The sequence below is a fragment of the Ovis canadensis genome, chromosome 10 (genome assembly GCF_042477335.2).
Source record: "Ovis canadensis isolate MfBH-ARS-UI-01 breed Bighorn chromosome 10, ARS-UI_OviCan_v2, whole genome shotgun sequence".
Lineage (NCBI taxonomy): Eukaryota > Metazoa > Chordata > Mammalia > Artiodactyla > Bovidae > Ovis > Ovis canadensis.
Window position 1 is genome coordinate 31786373 of NC_091254.1, and position 20326 is coordinate 31806698.

General features: G+C 39.6%; 1 long non-coding RNA gene across 2 annotated transcripts in view; it reads right to left on the minus strand.

Annotated features, from left to right (window-relative positions):
* LOC138446480 (uncharacterized) overlaps positions 1 to 20326 on the minus strand; it is a 301137-nt gene that overhangs the window by 216704 nt on the left and 64107 nt on the right. Inside the window, exon 1 of one of the 2 annotated variants that reach the window (XR_011259353.1) lies at positions 11342 to 11568. The exons of the other annotated variant lie outside the window; for it this stretch is intronic. This is a non-coding gene — a long non-coding RNA (uncharacterized lncRNA). Of the gene's footprint in view, positions 1 to 11341; positions 11569 to 20326 lie in introns of those variants that run through there. 2 annotated transcript variants of the gene reach the window in all.

The following is a 20326-nucleotide window of genomic DNA, read 5'->3' on the forward strand; positions in this document are numbered from 1 at the left end:
TGCTTTTGGTGTTAAAAATAAAATTTAAAAAAATAGCAAAAGATACAAAAGTTAAAAATAAAATTAAATTAAAAGAAATAAAAATAAAATTAGATTTAAAAATCCAACTAAAAGATCTGTAATGGAAAAAAGATATGAGGCTTGAAAAGAAAGGTAGAAATAGTAAGTGTACAAGTATCAAAAATTACTCTTGACGTTCTCATTCCATGTTTAAAAAAAAAAAAAAACCTGAGCTCTTACCAACCAGCTGCTTCAGAAACACTAATTTTTTTTCATATATATATAAAACACTAGACTCTATCCACATCTGAATCAAAACATCTGAGTATTACCCAGGAATATGTATTTTGAACAAGCCATAGGTGGTGTTTATATATTTTAAAATTTGAAAGTGAATAATGTTAGTCACTCCATCATGTCTGATTCTTTGCCACATGATGGTCTGCAGCCCCGCCAGGTTCCACTGTCCATGGAATTCTCCAACAAGAATGCTGGCTTGGGTAGTTGTTCCCTTCTCCAGGGGATCTTCTTCACCCAGGGACTGAACCCAGGTCTCCTACACTGCAGGCAGATTCTTTACCATCTGAACTACCAGAGAAGCCCTTAAAATATGAGAACCACTGATATTATTGCATCTTGACTTATTCTAATATGCTCTAGTTTCTGGTCTGTTCATGCCGATGCTTTTAATCTAGGAGCACATTTTTGATAAACTGTGGAACTTTAAAAATTCAATATTCTTGCATATAAACCCTTTCTAGTCCACATTTAAAGCAGTGTGTTCATTGCCAGAAAAGAAGCAACAATTCTACAGAAGCCGATCCCCCTCCTGGTTGTTCTTTATTACAACCTTTGATAGGTTTGGCTCTATCTTAAGACTTAAGTCTAGTAACCCTCACACTCACTCAGCTTTAATGATCAGCATCCATGCGAGCCCTGGACAAGCTCAATGGGGAACTGTCCTTTGAAAACTGGAGAAATCTTTCTTGTAAGTATGTACTGTTTTCTGCGATGGATAGTAGCAGAAAGAACTCATTTTAAAGATACATGAACCTGTGCAAAGGTTCAGAGATCTCCCTCTTCCACTGATGTGTTCTGGGACCACAGGCAGCCTTTTTATTCTCTGACCATTCTTAATTTGAAAAAGTGGAGGGTTGGCCTTAAGAACTGTTAAGAGCCCTTCTAATATCAACAAAAAAACTTTTTTTCTGTAAAAGTTAAAAATTGATTTAATTTATACCTATTATTTCTGGTAGAAAAGAAGTAATTTTCATATATTTCAAAGTTAAAAATCAGCCGAGAGAATACAAGTGTTTAGCCCATATTTAAAATTGAGATCTGCAAAGCATTTTGATGCCTTAGAGGAAGTTTGGGATTCCAAACACTTCCATAGTGTAAACGCAGATCTATGCCTTTTGAGAGATGCGAGGAACTGCCAAGATTACAATCTGTGCAAAAACAAACTGGTAATACAGCACTTGACAGGCAATTTCCTTTCTATAAGTGAGCCTTCACCTTAACTACTTTTACTTAAAAAACATCTTAAAGAACATCCATTGCAATATTACTGCCTATATAAATTATGAACAACATCTTGACCCCTTTACACTATATATTTTTAAAGAACCTAGATTTATACTCCAAACTCACAGATTCTTTTGCCAAAATCATTTTAGGAACTTTGTGATACCCTATTCCACAAACCATATGCCACAGTACTATAAAAACCCTAATCAAATCATCATTCATTCTTGTGCCATAACCCCAACAAGGCATTATAAAAACATGGATAGGAGGAAGATCTGGAATTATCCTAGGTGATAATATTAGCATTTTAGACTTCATTCATTATCAAGAATTACCCAAGATTTTACTCAAATTCTATAGCTGCTACTGCTGCTAAGTCCCTTCAGTCATGTCCGACACTGTGCGACCCCATAGACGGCAGCCCTCCACCCATGGGATCCTCCAGGCAAGAACACTGGACTGGGTTGCCATTTCCTTCTCCAAAGCATCAAAGTGAAAAGTGAAAGTGAAGTTGCTCAGTTGTGTCCGACTTAACAACCCCATGGACTGCAGCCTACCAGGCTCCTCTGTCCATAGGATTTTCCAGGCAAGAGTACTGGAATGGGGTGCCATTACCTTCTCCAAAATTCTGTAGAAGGCAACTTAAATCTTGAATTATTTTCACTGTTGGCTGGAAAATTATTATTTTCACTGTGGGACAAAGACTAAAGTGGCCATCCATCCTGAAAGCAAGAAAATACTGACTTTCCATTGAAAGCCTCTCTTTCTTAAGTTTAAAAAATGATGACATTTGTATGAACTACTATAAATCATAGAATTCCAGACTAATTTATTGTAATTATCTCCATGACATTTATTTTTATAACTAGAAATATATCCTTCTTTTTTTTTTTTTGCATTTTTTTTTTTAAATTTTAAAATCTTTAATTCTTACATGCATTCCCAAACATGAACCCCCCTCCCACCTCCCTCCCCATAACATCTTTCTGGGTCATCCCCATGCACCAGCCCCAAGCATGCTGCATCCTGCGTCAGACATAGACTGGCGATTCAATTCACATGATAGTATACATGTTAGAATGGCATTCTCCCAAATCATCCCACCCTCTCCCTCTCCCTCTGAGTCCAAAAGTCCGTTATACACATCTGTGTCTCTTTCCCTGTCTTGCATACAGGGTCGTCATTGCCATCTTCCTAAATTCCATATATATGTGTTAGTATACTGTATTGGTGTTTTTCTTTCTGGCTTACTTCACTCTGTATAATCGGCTCCAGTTTCATCCATCTCATCAGAACTGATTCAAATGAATTCTTTTTAACGGCTGAGTAATACTCCATTGTGTATATGTACCACAGCTTTCTTATCCATTCATCTGCTGATGGACATCTAGGTTGTTTCCATGTCCTGGCTATTATAAACAGTGCCGCAATGAACATTGGGGTACATGTGTCTCTTTCAATTCTGGTTTCCTCGGTGTGTATGCCCAGAAGTGGGATTGCTGGGTCATAAGGTAGTTCTATTTGCAATTTTTTAAGGAATCTCCACACTGTTCTCCATAGTGGCTGTACTAGTTTGCATTCCCACCAACAGTGTAGGAGGGTTCCCTTTTCTCCACACCCTCTCCAGCATTTATTGCTTGCAGATTTTTGGATCGCAGCCATCCTGACTGGTGTGAAGTGGTACCTCATTGTGGTTTTGATTTGCATTTCTCTAATAATGAGTGATGTTGAGCATCTTTTCATGTGTTTGTTAGCCATCCCTATGTCTTCTTTGGAGAAATGTCTATTTAGTTCTTTGGCCCATTTTTTGATTGGGTCATTTATTTTTCTGGAGTTGAGCTGCATAAGTTGCTTGTATATTTTTGAGATTAGTTGTTTGTCAGTTGCTTCATTTGCTATTATTTTCTCCCATTCTGAAGGCTGTCTTTTCACCTTGCTTATATTTTCCTTTGTTGTGCAGAAGCTTTTAATTTTAATTAGATCCCATTTGTTTATTTTTGCTTTTATTTCCAGAATTATTATTCAGTTCTGTTCAGTCACTCAGTTGTGTCCAACTCTTTAAAACCCCACGAATCGCAGCATGCCAGGCCTCCCTGTCCATCACCATCTCCCGGAGTTCACTCAAACTCATGTCCATCGAGTCGGTGATGCTATCCAGCCATCTCATCCACTGTCATCCCCTTCTCCTCCTGCCCACAACCCCTCCCAGCATCAGAGTCTTTTCCAATGAGTCAACTCTTTGCATGAGGTGGCCAAAGTACTGGAGTTTCAGCTTTAGCATCATTCCTTCCAAAGAATACCCAGGACTGATCTCCTTGCAGTCCAAGGGACTCTCAAGAGTCTTCTCCAACACCACAGTTCAAAAGCATCAATTCTTCGGTGCTCAGCCTTCTTCACAGTCCAACTCTCACATCCATACATGACCACAGGAAAAACCATAGCCTTGACTAGATGGACCTTTGTTGGCAAAGTAATGTCTCTGCTTTTCAATATGCTATCTAGGTTTGTCATAACTTTTCTTCCAAGGAGTAAGTATCTTTTAATTTCATGACTGCAGTCACCATCTGCAGTGATTTTTTATTATTATGCATCCTTAAAAAAATTTGTTTCAAACTAAACCTTTCTATTTCTAAAAAAAAGTCTGCAGTAGCAAATCTAGGGCTCTGTAACCATTTCTCCTAGTACAACTGACTTCATCCTCTCTCATTTCTATAAACTTCTTTATGGAAAGTGGGAGCAGGAGCAATAATCAAGCCCATTACAGCTGCCTCATTAACATCTCAAGTCATTATCCAGAGAGTACAGAGTTATAGAAACCTTCCATCTTAGCTTGTGAAGGAACTTGGGTTTTAATTCACACCTGTGCATATTTCAGTAAAGCAAACAAATTCAGATTAGTCTGTGCCAAGGTTCAGATTATACAGGTAGATGGGATTTACTGTGTCCACATATCTATCCAGCAGTCACTCTTTCCATCGAGTCTGCCTGTGTGTGGCCAATGTGCAACAGGTCACAGGCCCAAAGAGGAGTGTGCAAGGGAAACATAACGGTTACCGTATCACGAGTAAAAGTCATACTTGGCTTTTATTCTGCATTGGAAGAGAGGTAGTTTAGGGAGGCAAGTATCAGATATGACTTCAAAGTATGCGAGTTCAAATTCCTGACCATGTGACTTTGAGATGATCCTTTAATTTCCCTGAAATTATTTCTCCATCTGTTAAAACTGGGCATGCCAGCAGAAGCCCAGACATATAGACCAATGGATCAGAATGGAGAGTTCAAAACTAGATCCATACAAACGCAGCCAACTGGTCTCTGACAAGGGAGCAAAAGCAATCCAGTGGAGGAAGGACAGTCGTTGTCTTTTCAAGCAATGATGCCGGAACAACTGGACATCCACAGGCAGAAAAATAAACTTAGACACGTTCCTTACACATTATAGAAGTTTAACTGAAACTAGATCACATACCTAAGTGTAAAATGCAAAACTCCAAAATTTCCAGAAGAAAACATAGAAGAAAAATCTACATGACCTTGCCATTTTTTTTAACTTTTTTTTTTTTTAATTTTAAAATCTTTAATTCTTACATGCGTTCCCAAACATGAACCCCCCTCCCACCTCCCTCCCCATAACATCTCTCTGGGTCATCCCCATGCACCCGCCCCAAGCATGCTGTATCCTGCGTCAGACATAGACTGGCGATTCAATTCTTACATGATAGTATACATGTTAGAATGCCATTCTCCCAAATCATCCCACCCTATCCCTCTCCCTCTCCCTCTGAGTCCAAAAGTCCGTTATCCTATCCTTAGACTGGCGATTCAATTCTTACATGATAGTATACATGTTAGAATGCCATTCTCCCAAATCATCCCACCCTATCCCTCTCCCTCTCCCTCTGAGTCCAAAAGTCCGTTATCCTATCCTCCTCAAACTATTCCAGAAAATTGCAGAGGAAGGTAAACTTCCAAACTCATTCTATGAGGCCACCATCACCCTAATACCAAAACCTGACAAAGATGTCACAAAAAAAGAAAACTACAGGCCAATATCACTGATGAACATAGATGCAAAAATCCTCAACAAAATTCTAGCAATCAGAATCCAACAACACATTAAAAAGATCATACACCATGACCAAGTGGGCTTTATCCCAGGGTTGCAAGGATTCTTCAATATCCACAAATCAATCAATGTAATTCACCACATTAACAAATTGAAAAATAAAAACCATATGATTATCTCAATAGGTGCAGAGAAGGCCTTTGACAAAATTCAACATCCATTTATGATAAAAACTCTCCAGAAAGCAGGAATAGAAGGAACATACCTCAACATAATAAAAGCTATCTATGACAAACCCACAGCAAACATTATCCTCAATGGTCAAAAATTGAAAGCATTTCCCCTAAAGTCAGGAACAAGACAAGGGTGTCCACTTTCACCGCTACTATTCAACATAGTTCTGGAAGTTTTGGCCACAGCAATCAGAGCAGAAAAAGAAATAAAAGGAATCCAAATTGGAAAAGAAGAAGTAAAACTCTCACTGTTTGCAGATGACATGATCCTCTACAAGGAAAACCCTAAAGACTCCACCAGAAAATTACTAGAGCTCATCAATGAATATAGTAAAGTTGCAGGATATAAAATCAACACACAGAAATCCCTTGCATTCCTATACACGAATAATGAGAAAGTAGAAAAAGAAATTAAGGAAACAATTCCATTCACCATTGCAACGAAAAGAATAAAATACTTAGGAATATATCTACCTAAAGAAACTAAAGACCTATATATAGAAAACTATTTTTTTTTAACTTTTTTATTTTGTTTTGGAGTTTCCCTCATAGCTCAGTCAGTGAAGAATCTGCCTGCAGTGCAGGAGACCCAATTCCTGGGTCAGGAAGATTTCCTGGAGAAGGAAATGGCAACCCACTCCAATATTCTTGCCTGGAAAATCCCATGGACAGAGAAGCCTGGCGGGCTGCAATCCATGGGGTCACAAGAGTCAGACATGACTTAGAAACTAAACCACCACCATAGCCAATTAATAATGTTGTAATGGTTTCAGATGAACAGCGAAGGGACTCAGCCATACATATATACAGATCCATTCTCTCCCAAACTCCCCTCCCATCCAGGCTGCCACCTTTTATTGAGCAGAGATCCATGTGCTATACAGTAGGTCCTTGTTGGTTATCCAGTTTAGACATAGCAGTGTGTACCTGTCCATCCCAAACTCCCTAACTTTTGATAATTCAACATTGAAAGCATGATCAATCCATGGGGGAAAAAAGTTAAATGTGACTTTACTAAAATTAAAGACTCTTTCTGCTCTGCAAAAGACACTATCAAGAGACTGAAAAGACAAACCATACACTGGTAGAAAATATTAACCAAAAACATCTCTAATGAAAAGACTTATCTAAAATAAAAAGTTGGAACATAATAAAATTTAACTTGCATTGATGTTAGATGAGGTGCTACTTGTAAAAGTTCTTTGCATACAATTGGAATTTAAAAGATTTCCTTAGTCCAAAAGCACTTTTAAAAGGTTATATTGCATATAGATATTTAATTTTCTAAGTGCTTCATACACAGGCTTTTGAGAAACACTTCCTGGTAATAACATTTGTGAATTTTATTTCATTGCCTTGCTCAGCTCACCATTAATTCTTAAAAAAGGAAACAACCCCAAAGAATTCCCAATTTACCACATGTCTGATCCTGTATCTAAGAGGAATAAATTTCTAATGATTCACACTTTCTGGGAAAGAGAAAATGACCATTATAAATGCTTATGAAAAAGATGTTTAAGATTATACACAAAAAGCATTCCTTGGATCTAGGAACATAGCAAATTGTTTCACAACCTGAAGAAATTTAAATTGCAAAACTTTAAATTATATTAAAAACATTCAGTATGTTAACATCTTTTAGTCTCTAAGTAGTAAGCTTGATTATTCTTATTATTTTGTTAATATCTTATTTTTTTATAGTAAGTTGGGTTTCAAAGTGTTCTATTTCATTGACTTCAATTAACACAGGCTGACTGATTGATGTGAAGGAGTCTAATCTACTCAGTTACATCCTTCTCTAAACACTAATCACTGATTCAGTTAGAATCAGCCCTGGGCAGACTGTAGCCCCACTTTTTAATATGCCTTTGCGTTCTCCCCCTGGCTGAAGCACAGTTTCAATGACTATAATAAATTTGTCTCACATTTTGTCAAAAATCTTCAGGCAAAGTCCAGGAGACAATTAAACACAGATAGGTTTATAAAAGAAGAAATCATGGGACTTCCCCAATGGTCCAGTGGCTAAGACTCTGTGTGTCCCACTGCAGGGAACCTGGGTGGATCCCTGGTCAGGGAACTAGATCACATGTGCCAACTAAGACCCGGTACAGCCAAATAAACATATATTTTTAGAAAGAAGAAATTATGGACCCAGACCATGAGAGGGAAACTGAAACAGGTATCTAAAACAATGGAGTAACAATAGGAAACCACTTAAAACGAGGCTATTGCATTGAATATACACTGTATCTACTGAGGCTACACAGACTTGAATAGTGTCAACCAGAAAAATTAGAAGAAAAGAGCTTATCTGGGGTTATAATACTTGGCAATTTGGGAGACAGATTCAGGTAAACTCAAAAGAGTATCCCAGAGAAGAAAGTTCAGTTCAGTCGCTCAGTCATGTCCGACACTTTGCAACCCCGTGAACCACAGCACACCAGGCCTCCCTGTCCATCACCAACTCCCTGAGTCTGCTCAAATTCATGTCCATCGAGTTGGTGATGCCATCCAACCATCTCATCCTCTGTCGTCCCCCTTCTCCTCCTGCCCTCAATCTTTCCCAGCATCAGGGTCTTTTCCAATGAGTCAATTCTTCACATCAGGTGGCCAAAGTATTGGAGTGTCAACTTCAACATCAGTCCTTCCAATGAACACCCAGGAATGATCACCTTCAGGATGGACTGGTTGGATCTCCTTGCAGTCCAAGGGACTCTCAAGAGTCTTCTCCAACACCACAGTTTAAAAGTACCAATTCTTCGGCACTCAGCTTTCTTAATAGTCTAACTCTCACATCCATACATGACTACTGGAAAAACCATAGCCTTGACTAGATGGACCTTTGTTGGCAAAGTAATGTCTCTGCTTTTTAATATGCTGTCTAGGTTGGTCATAACTTTCCTTCCAAGGAGTAAGCGTCTTTAAATTTCATGGCTGCAATCACTGTCTGCAGAGATTTTGGAGCCCAGAAAAATAAAGTCTGACACTGTTTCCCCATCTATTTGCTATGAAGTGATGGGACCAGATGCCATGATCTTCGTTTTCTGAATGTTGAGCTTTAAGTCAACTTTTTACTCTCCTCTTTCACTTTCATTAAGAAGCTCTTCAGTTCCTCTTCACTTTCTGCCATAAGGGTGGTATCATCTGCATATCTGAGGTTATTGAGATTTCTCCCAGCAATCTTGATTCCAGCTTGTGCTTCCTCCAGCCCAGCGTTTCTCATGATGTACTCTTGAGGGACTTATAAAGGCGAATGTCATGAGGGTGTACTCTGATACAAGAAAATAAATATCTGTCCATATTACGGGATAGGCTATCATGATGCATTGAAGGTAAGGGTCCCATCAGGTTCTTGGGTTTCTAGAACATTGTGAAGATGTTCTGGATGCCTGTGCTATGACAATTCATGGCCAAAAGGTCAGATTTCATCTGAGCTGAGAAGTGCATCAGTCGCACAGCTCCATTGAAGAGCACTGTTGTAGCAATATCAACCCCATTTTGATTTTCCTTTCAGGATAGGAAATGTGTTAAGAAACCATCTGGTGGCAGCTGGCAACACTGGAGCTCAGGCCTTAAAGCAATAAAAGATATGGAGGATGATGCGGCAGATGGTCCTCAGTGAGCAAGACGCAGGAAAGAAATTACCACAAGCAATGACCAAGTGCTTACACACCCTACAGCTAGAACAGAAAGCCCATTTCAGCACACAAAGAAGGAAGGGGATGCAGAGAAAGGAGCAAGGAAGTCGATGAGGGCACAACAGAGCTTGCTCACAGTGTGCTTCGTCTCAAGCAACATAACCCGGCCTTTCTCATCGTAAGCAATCTCTAATGCCCCCGTCTGCTGCACCATTCACTAAATCTAGAACCCTTCCTTGAACAATTGTAGGATCACCTGCTTCTCATCCAGCAGCTGTAAGAAAAACTCTGAACTTGTTAGCAGCTGAAACTGAGAAAAGGAGGGGTTCAAAGTGACCTCCTTGAATCAAGGTTGATCCCAAAGTGGTCTGAAATTTATACTAAGGATGTATACCTGCTCATCCTTTACCTAAAGTTGCCCACATGGATTGAAGTAACAGTGTCTATTCTGGAAAAGATCCCAGGTGGGAATTTGTCTCTTTGTGCTCTGATGAGCATTCTAGATCTGGATCCTGGGTGGATTTACTCTTTTCTCTTCCTCTAGTTACTCCCAGTCATGATACTGTCCAGCAGAAGAGATGAAGTTTAAACAGTGCTTTCTTTCCCACCAGATGATTGTGGGAACTGAAGATGCTCTAAATATAATCAGCCTCTCATGCAGCTCCAGGAGGAAAGAGTTCTGTTAGATCTGGCTACATCACACCATAAGAAGAGCATCCTCCATATGCTAAAGTGCCATAACCTGTGAGCTGCTGCCTGCTTTTGCACTGCAGCCTTTTCCGTGTAACTGCATGTAACATTTCATTTATAGTAATGAAATAGTACTTAAAATCCAATTCCATAGTTGGAAATTGCCTCTCTCTAAACAGATGTAGAATAATTAAAAAGAAATCTCTTTTTCTCTGGCATTATCAGCATGATCTATTTCAACATCCTCCAAGCAGTTCCTCTGTTAAACAACTCGCCTATATTAGATACATTAGCCTAATACACCTTTCGTGTGGCTTAATGGGAAACTGAAATGTAGTTCCCATGCATTTGTCTTTCTTTTTATGATCCAAATAATTTATTTGTGATCAGTATGTTTCTATAAATTTCCTTTGTCAAGAAGTGGTTTTGTTGAGCAAAATTCCTTGTTGAGAACATCCCTTGAGGTGTTTACTGGTAGGCAGAGGATAAAAGGATGGTATTTTCAGTGTGGGTAAGAAAAGTGTGGCTTTATGAATCTATATTGTTTACTGACTGCATCAAGCTTTGCATAATACATAAATGAAAGAACTACAACTTGGAAATCCATCATACCTGAGAAATCCCTGGTCAACATCCATTCATTGAGAGTAAATAGGAATAGCATATATAATGGAAACATCCTTCATGTTATTCTTACCCTTAACTATTTCCTTCTGAAGTAACCCCTAGTTTATCAATATAGAATATTGATAGAAATCTTTCTCTTTGAAAATGGAATGATTGCTATACCGTATGAGCTAACAGCACACATGAATCTACCTTTTGCACAAAGGAAAATTCTTGTTCTACTTTGCAGTTTAAAAAAACAATTGCTCTAAGTTTGAATTCCTGAGGTTATAAAAAAAATCTTTGAAAACGTATATAAAAAAAAGAAAATGTGTATTAATAACTTCAGTGTTATATCAATGTATTTTCAACCTCTAACGTAACTAGCAAAATTGAAAACATTTTCAGTAATAAAAGCAGTGGATGAGACATATCATTTACATCATATCTCCCCAGCCCAGAAGGAAGTCTAGTAAGAGAGGGGGTGATTAGGTAAGGTCACATGGCAAGTGGCCAGCACCATCTCCCTCCCCACCCACGAGATTCCAGTCCATTTCTCAGTTGACTGAATCATCACACACCTGAGCAGAGAAGGCGTGAGAATGATAGATGGCCAGGTCAAGGCAGACATCGAGTGCCACGCAGGAGGCGGCTCTCTTCTGCAGAGGTGGCTGGGTGGGTCAGGCAGATCTCTCACTCTGAAAAGTTTGCCATTCAGTCTCCTTCCACAAGGAAACAGAGTTGGAAACCAAGTGTCCCTCTGCTTCTTCAGTTGGTCCTTTACCAAACATTTATTAGTTGGCAACTCTTGGCTGGGCGCCCATAACTACGCAGCTAGGGGAATAGTTTGGAGTCATATATGGGCTGAATTGTGTCCCACACAAAGTCCATATGTAGAAATCCCTAGTACCTCAGAGTATGACTGCTTTGGAGGTCGGGTTTTTTAAAGAGGTGATTATGGCTAAATGAGGTCATGAGGGAGTGCCTTTTCTTTCTTTTTTTTTTTTTAACTTTATTTTACTTTACAATACTGTATTGGTTCTGGCATACATTGACATGAATCCTCCCTGGGTAGACATGAGCTCCCAAACATGAACCCCCCTCCCACCTTCCACCCCACATCATCCCTCCGGATCATCCCCGAGCACCAGCCGCAAGCATCCTGCATCCTGCATCGAACATAGACTGGCGATTCGTTTCTTACATGATAGTATACATGTTTCAATGCCATTCTCCCAAACATGAGGGAGTGCCTTATCCAATATGACCAATGTCCTTATAAAAAGAGGAGAGCAGGACACAGATGTGTGTGCAAACAGAGGAAAGAGGTGAAACACAGGTGGTACCAAGTGGCCATCTACCAGCCAAGGAAAGAGGACTCCAAAAGAACCCAGCTTGATCTTGGATTTCTAGCCTCCAAAACTGTGAGAAAATAAATTTCTGTTGTTTAAGATCCTCAGGCGGTAGCATTTTATCAAGGCAGACTGGAAACTAATCCAGGTTACAAGGATGAACACAAGATCATCACTGCCATGAAGGACCTCACTGTCCATCAGGACAGAGTGGTGTGGCTCCTTATGAGAATGCTGGAGTTCTGGGGTGCAGAGAGGAGATGCCAACTAACTGCTCTTTCCTGGGGACTACAGATGTCTTCACAAAGAAGGGGGTGATCAAGCTGAGCAATCAAAGATTAGAGTAGTTGACCCCAGAAAAGAAGTGGAGGAAAATATTCCGGGTAGAGAGAACAGCATGGGCACAGTGTGTGGAAACACACAGTGCTTCCTGAGAAGCATCAACTGTGTGGCCAGCATGCTGCACAGACGGGAGATTATGGGAGACGAGGCCGTAGAGCAAAGCTGGAGTGAAATATTCAAGCGAGTAGAAGGATACAATAAGGAGTTTGAATTTCATTCTGAGATAATTAGGGATCTCTATGCAAGCAAACAGAATTATCTGATCTGTATTTTATGATCTAACGAAGGGTATAAGAAACGTAGGAGAGAGATGATGCCCAAGCCAGAGAGACAAGTTAGAGGACTAGTACTACAGCCCAGACAGAAATGTCCACAACTTTTCTAGGGAATCGGCAACAGAAATGGAGGTGCAGAGAAAGAAGGATGACAGTAGCAAATTCAAGAGTAAAAGGATTTATTAAATGCTTACAATTTCTACTGCCTAATCTTTGAGACTATCTCTAAGGAAGATGCTGAAATCAGTAGGACTAGGAATCAAAGTAGAAGCCAGGATCAGAGGTCTTGTGGGTCCAAACCTCAAACCACCCCACGTGCTGATCCAATAAATGCTGTATATTTGGCCCTGTCCTCTGGGCCCATGGAAGGTATGGGGACAAATCGGAAAGAGTAGAAAGAAACTGTGTGTGCACAAGGAGAACTTTCACATGTAAGTCAAAGTGCGTAAAGGCTAGAACAATATCATGAATTCCCTCTCCCTGAGACCTACTGAAACCATTTCTTAGAAAACTTATATTCATGCATAATGCGTCCAGGACATTCTAAACTGCAAATGGAAACAACACACTGGAAAGACTGCATCAGTCACAGCCCATGATCTCTTGGGGTGTGTATACAGCTTCAGAGTCTCGGGGTGAGTATACAGCTCCAAGAGAGGCCCATCACATAAGACCAGAGGCCTAACCAGCAAGGTAAGGGGCTACCCAGGTAGCGCTAGTGGCAAAGAACCCATCTGCCAATGCAGGAGACGTAAGAGACGTGGGTCTGGCCCCTGGGTCAGGAAGATCCCCTGGAGAAGGGCATGGAAACCCATCCCAGTATTCTTGCCTGGAGACTCCCATGGACAGAGGAGCCTGGCAGGCTACAATCTATAGGGTCACAAAGAGTTGGACACAATTGCATGACTGACTCAATAGACATGAATCTAAGCAGACTCTGGGATATAGAGAAGGATATGGAAGCCTGATGTGCTGCAGTTCATGGGGTCATAAAATGATAAAACGTCACACATGACTTAGCAACTGAACATCATTGAACATGAGAGAGTGAACAAAAATGAAGACAAAAGCATTGGAACCTTGAACTAAGGAAGAACCACCAGGAAGTAAGCATGGAAAATGATGGAGCCACTGAATGCAGCGTTCAAGCTGAGGAAGCACCTGCTGATGTCTGGTGCAAACCCTCAGCCTCTGGTTTCCCCTCCTTCCCTTCCAACTTGCTTCCTTCCCAGATGAGAATTAAGGGGATGAAGTGATCCTTGCTGGTTTTCCTTTCACTGCCCTACTTATAACCTTAAGAAATCCAACATTTTGAAACCTCTCCACAACAGTACAAGACTAGGGATGAAGACTAGAGCAGGCAGGGGAGTAAGGGGGTCTGATCCAGGGGTGTACACAGCCTCCTTCAGAGGGAAGAGGAGCAGGGCTTTGCTTCCAGGTTGGAGATGGGGCTTAGCCCTCCTTCCCAACTACAGCCAAGCAGCAGTACTGATGGACTTCCTTGGCGAGTGTTTTGGCATCAGAATCTTGAGGGGAGGGAGTTTACAACTTGGCACATAAGAGGGATGGCCATCCTCATAACCCCATTCTAAAATGGAAACTCTGTCTTCTGTAACATACCAGATCAAAAATCTATATTCCCATCCCCTCTGGCAGTTAGTTCCTGTCTCAGACACCCCACCCCAGGTAAGTGAAACTCTTCTTCATCCTTACTCTCTTGAAAATATAGTTTCCAACCCTTGGTCTCCTGCTTCACATATAGTCATAGGACATCATCAGAAATGTCTTCCCTGCAAGTATTGAGCAAACTGAAGTTCAGCTTGCCCACGTGTGCAAGTGGCTGCAGTCAATATACGATGCTTGGCTGGTCTCCTAAGCAGGTATGTCTGGCTGAACCCGTTGGCCACTGTTCAGCAGCGCCCACAGTACACCTGCCTTAACTTAAACTTTTAATTTTGTATTGGGGTATAGCCAATTAACAAACAATACTGTGATAGTTTCAGGTGAACAGGAAAGGGCCTCAGCCATACATATACATGTATCCATTCTCTCCAAACTCCCCTCCCACCCAGATTGCCACATAACATTGCACAGAGTTCCCTGTGCTCTACAGTACATTCTTGTTGGTTCCATTTGAAATATAGCAGGGTATATATGCACTCGTCTTCTGCAATATCCCACACAGCGTCTGTGGAGTGTATTTCTCTCTAAATATTTTTTAGGACCATGATACTCCAAATTGCAGTCCAAAAACATCTCTTCTAATAAGCTGAACTACTACAGCCTGAAGTTTCAAGGAGTTAGCTTTTTGATGCACAGAATTTAAAGCCACTACTAGACTGGAAAGGCGTCTGTGCTCCAGAAAGGTGACTGCCATGAATCTGAATTATCTGGGCGTTAGGCACAGGGCTGTTCCTGGTCATTACTGTGCCACTGCTTTACTCCAATGTTCACACACATGTGAAACCAGGGTAACTTTGGGGCGGGGGTGGGGGGTAAGATATAAAGGGCAGCAAGTCACTGTAAGTTATGAGGAAGAGGAGAAAACACAGAGAAGAGGTACCGTTTCCATGCCTACAATTTCAGTTCCAACATAACCTCTTTTATTCAGAAGTGCCAGCTGCACCCCATCTTTCCTCTCGCCTTCTAGGCTCATGGCTCAATCCTTTGTCTCTACACAAATGTGGAGTCTTTGGAAATTACCCTGACTTGGAAAATCCTGCAGTCTGCTTTAGTTACTGCATATGAAGCTTCATTTTTAAGAAAATGAGAGAAAGTTGGTTAATTGGTGGTCACCTTAAATCTCTTCCATGGGAAATAACCAAGTGGAAATTAACATTTTTAAATTTGTGTAAACTTTGAGACATATTCTTTCTAACTATAGGTCCCCGATTTCCTTGTTCCTATACCATTTACTTTGCAACCCCATGGACTGCAGCCTGCAAGGCTCCTCTGTCCATGGAATTTTCCAGGCAAGAATACTGGAGTGAATTGTAATTTCCTTCTCCAGGGGATCTTCCCAGCCCAGGGATAGAACCTGCATCTCCTGCATTGGCAGGTGAAAATTTTACCATTGAGCTATCCGGGAAGCCCCGACTCTTATTAGTTTTATAATCCAGGATCATCTTCCTCAAGGACTGGGACTCATCCCTTTGAAATGTAACAATGAAGGAAACAAAGACTCCTATCAGCATCTGTGGAAAGGCAGGGAATCTAACTTTGGTGATCCACAAATAGCAGGTACAGATGGCCTCATCACACTGAGAAACCAGCCCCTTCATGACCTCTAGAACTTTCCTAGTGACTCACTCCAACTCTTAAAAACTCCCTCACATTTTGTGTCAGTGGAATTGAGTTTAATCTCTATCTCTTAGGGCAACTGTCTTGACCCTTACTGCAAAACTCTTGAGAGAGACTGGAGCAGAATCCATTAAACATCTCACTGAGAAGCCAGAGTCTGAATCCAGTGGCTCTATTCCCAGAATTTTGTATGACTATAAATGAACTTATTTAAAGCAAAAAGCTGGTCAAAAGCTAGATGTTAAGTCTACTTCCTGAATCTGTTTTAGCCCTGAAAGTAGACTGAGAAGACCTAAGTGTCTTATGAGAACTTTCTAAATATATATATAATCGATAACTAATAAACCACTGTATAGTACAGAGAACTCTGCTCAGTACTGAGTTTACATGGGAATAGAATCTAAACAAGAGTGAATATATGCATATGTATAGCTGATTCATTTTGCTGTATAGCAGAAACAAATACAACATTGTAAATCAACTATACTCCAATAATTTTTTTAAAAGAACTTTCTATAGACTGGGCACCAGATCCTTGCAGGGCTAAACAGATAGGATCAACCTTCATTTCAATCAGCATGTATTTTTAAATGTGAAAATGCCTTAGACACGAAAGTAAACATAGATGAGTTTGCTTGAAATATATAGGATGACACATGCTTGAAAAATGACTATAACTTTAAGATTTTAAAAATGTATGCCGTACAACATAATAAAGGCCATCTATGACAAACTCACAGCTAAATAATGATGACGAGCTTAAAGCTTTTCCTCTAAGATCAGGAACAAGACAAGGGTGTCCATTATTGCCACTTTTATTCAACACAGTATTAGAAGTTCTAGCCGCAGCAATTCAAGAAGAAAAGGAGGCATCCACACTGGAAGAGAAGTAAAACTGCCAATATATGCAAATGACGTAATACTACATACAAAAAATCCTAAGGACTCCACCAAAAAACTGTTAGAACTATAAATTCAGTAAAGTTAGAGTATAAAATTGATAGACAGAAATCTTTCAATAACAAACTAATAACAAAGTACCAGAAAGAGAAATTAAGAAAATAATTCCATTCATCAAAAAGAATAAAATACCCAGGAATATATTTAACCAAGGAGATAAAAGAATTGTACTCTAAAAACTGTAAGACACTGATGAAAGAAGCTGAAGACAACACAAATGGAAAGATAAGCTAAGTTCATGAAGAGGAAGAATTATTATGGCTAAAACCCTCATACTACCCAAAGCAATCTACAGTTTCAATGCAATCCTTATCAAAATGTGAACGGTATTTTTCACAAAAATAAAACAGATAATTCTAAGACATAAAGATGGCCAAAAGACATGAAAAAATGCCCAGCATCTCTAATCATCAGGGAAATGCAAATCAAAACCACAATAACATAGCATCTCATTCAGAATGGCTGTTTCTGAAAAGAAAGATATATCAAGTTCTAACAAGAATGTGGAGAAAGGTTAATGGATGGTTAATGGAAATGTACATTGGTGCAGTCACTATGGAAAACAGAATCAGTTTTTCTAGAACATTAAAAATAAAAGAATTACTACACGATCCAGCAGTTCCACTTCTGGGTATATATCCAAAGAACATGAAAACACTAATTAGAAAAGATGTTTCCATTTTTACGTTCATATAGCATTAGTTGCAATAGCCAAGATATCGAAGCAACCTAAGTGGTCCATCAATAGACGAATAAAGATGATGTGGCAAGCATATATACTGAATATATATACATATATCCATTAAAAAGAATAAAGTCTTGCCATTTGTGACAACATTACAGTATAGACCTAAACAGTATTATGCTAAGTGAAATAAGTTAGATAGCATAGGAAATATAGTCAATAATATTGTAATAACTTTGGATGTGAAAGTTGGACTGTAAAGAAAGCTGAGCGCCAAAGAATTGATGCTTTTGAACTGTGGTGTTGAGAGTCTCTTGGACTGCAAGGAGATCCAACCAGTCCATTCTAAAGGAGATCAGTCCAGGATGCTCTTTGGAAGGACTGATGCTAAAGCTGAAACTCCAATACTTTGGCCACCTCATGTGAAGAGTTGACTCATTGGAAAAGACTCTGATGCTGGGAGGGATTGAGGGCAGGAGGAGAAGGGGATGACAGAGGATGAGATGGCTGGATAGCATCACCGACTCGATGGACATGAGTCTGAGTGAACTCTGGGCATTGGTGATGGACAGGGAGGCCTGGCGTGCTGCGATTCATGGGGTCGCAAAGAGTCAGACATGACTGAGAGACTGAACTGACTGTATGGTGACAGATGATACACTGTGATGGTCAATTTGAAATGTATAGAAATGTCAAATCACTATGTTGTACACTTGAAACTAACAATATTGCATGTCAACTATACTTACAATTTTTTTAAATGGGAAAAAATTCAACCATGCAACCTTCATTGATTTTGTATTATAGAGCCTAACTTATCTCTTTTGATTTTTAAATCAAATATCTGATTGACCTTTATTTTTCTACTGCAGTTTTGATGTATTACAATTTAGCTTTCCTGACTTAACTACTGTAAAATTTGAAGGCTCTCTTGTGCCAGCATACATGCAGCTTAGCTTAGTCCAGTCAAATAAGACCGGTAACCCTTTAGTGAGCCATTCTGCTATACTGTAGACCCTTATTGCCCTAGATGAGGATAGAAAATTTCACGTGAAACTTCATTTTTTATATCATCCAGTTTAATTTGACACGGTAAAGGGCATATTACTAAACGCTTCCTAAGGAAAAGGAGATTACGCAGGAGAAAGCTAGATCCCCATGAATTATTAAATCCTCCAGTGGTCACTTTGCCTTCATCATTTCACCTTTAAAGAAAGGCTGTAACATTTACAAACCATTGTGTGACTAACGTGCATAAGAACACAGCCTGGCTATTTACAGTAGCAAATTGCCTTGAGAGAGAGGAGTGAAATTCCCTCTCCTATTAAAATGCTCAGAAGCAATTAACTGTGTGGTATATAGTGTAATCTAAGGAAGATTATAAAGGAAAATAAGAATTATGTTCAAACTCAATTGAGTCCTAAGTAGAAGTAGGTTTATGTTTATTTTTTTTTCTATTTATATCCTTGTTTATTTATTGTCTCTTTCCATTAGAAAGGTTTTTTTTTTTTAGTTTTTTATTTTTTACATTTTAAAATCTTTAATTCTTACATGCATTCCCAAACATGAACCCCCCTCCCACCTCCCTCCCCATAACATCTTTCTGGGTCATCCCCATGCACCAGCCCCAAGCATGCTGCATCCTGCGTCAGACATAGACTGGCGATTCAATTCACATGATAGTATACATGTTAGAATGGCATTCTCCCAAATCATCCCACCCTCTCCCTCTCCCTCTGAGTCCAAAAGTCCGTTATACACATCTGTGTCTCTTTCCCTGTCTTGCATACAGGGTCGTCATTGCCATCTTCCTAAATTCCATATATATGTGTTAGTATACTGTATTGGTGTTTTTCTTTCTGGCTTACTTCACTCTGTATAATCGGCTCCAGTTTCATCCATCTCATCAGAACTGATTCAAATGAATTCTTTTTAACGGCTGAGTAATACTCCATTGTGTATATGTACCACAGCTTTCTTATCCATTCATCTGCTGATGGACATCTAGGTTGTTTCCATGTCCTGGCTATTATAAACAGTGCTGCGATGAACATAAAAAAAGAAAACTACAGGCCAATATCTCTGATGAACATAGATGCAAAAATCCTCAACAAAATTCTAGCAATCAGAATCCAACAACACATTAAAAAGATCATACACCATGACCAAGTGGGCTTTATCCCAGGGATGCAAGGATTCTTCAATATCCGCAAATCAATCAATGTAATTCACCACATTAACAAATTGAAAAATAAAAACCATATGATTATCTCAATAGATGCAGAGAAGGCCTTTGACAAAATTCAACATCCATTTATGATAAAAACTCTCCAGAAAGCAGGAATAGAAGGAACATACCTCAACATAATAAAAGCTATCTATGACAAACCCACAGCAAACATTATCCTCAATGGTGAAAAATTGAAAGCATTTCCCCTAAAGTCAGGAACAAGACAAGGGTGTCCACTTTCACCGCTACTATTCAACATAGTTCTGGAAGTTTTGGCCACAGCAATCAGAGCAGAAAAAGAAATAAAAGGAATCCAAATTGGAAAAGAAAAAGTAAAACTCTCACTGTTTGCAGATGACATGATCCTCTACATGGAAAACCCTAAAGACTCCACCAGAAAATTACTAGAGCTCATCAATGAA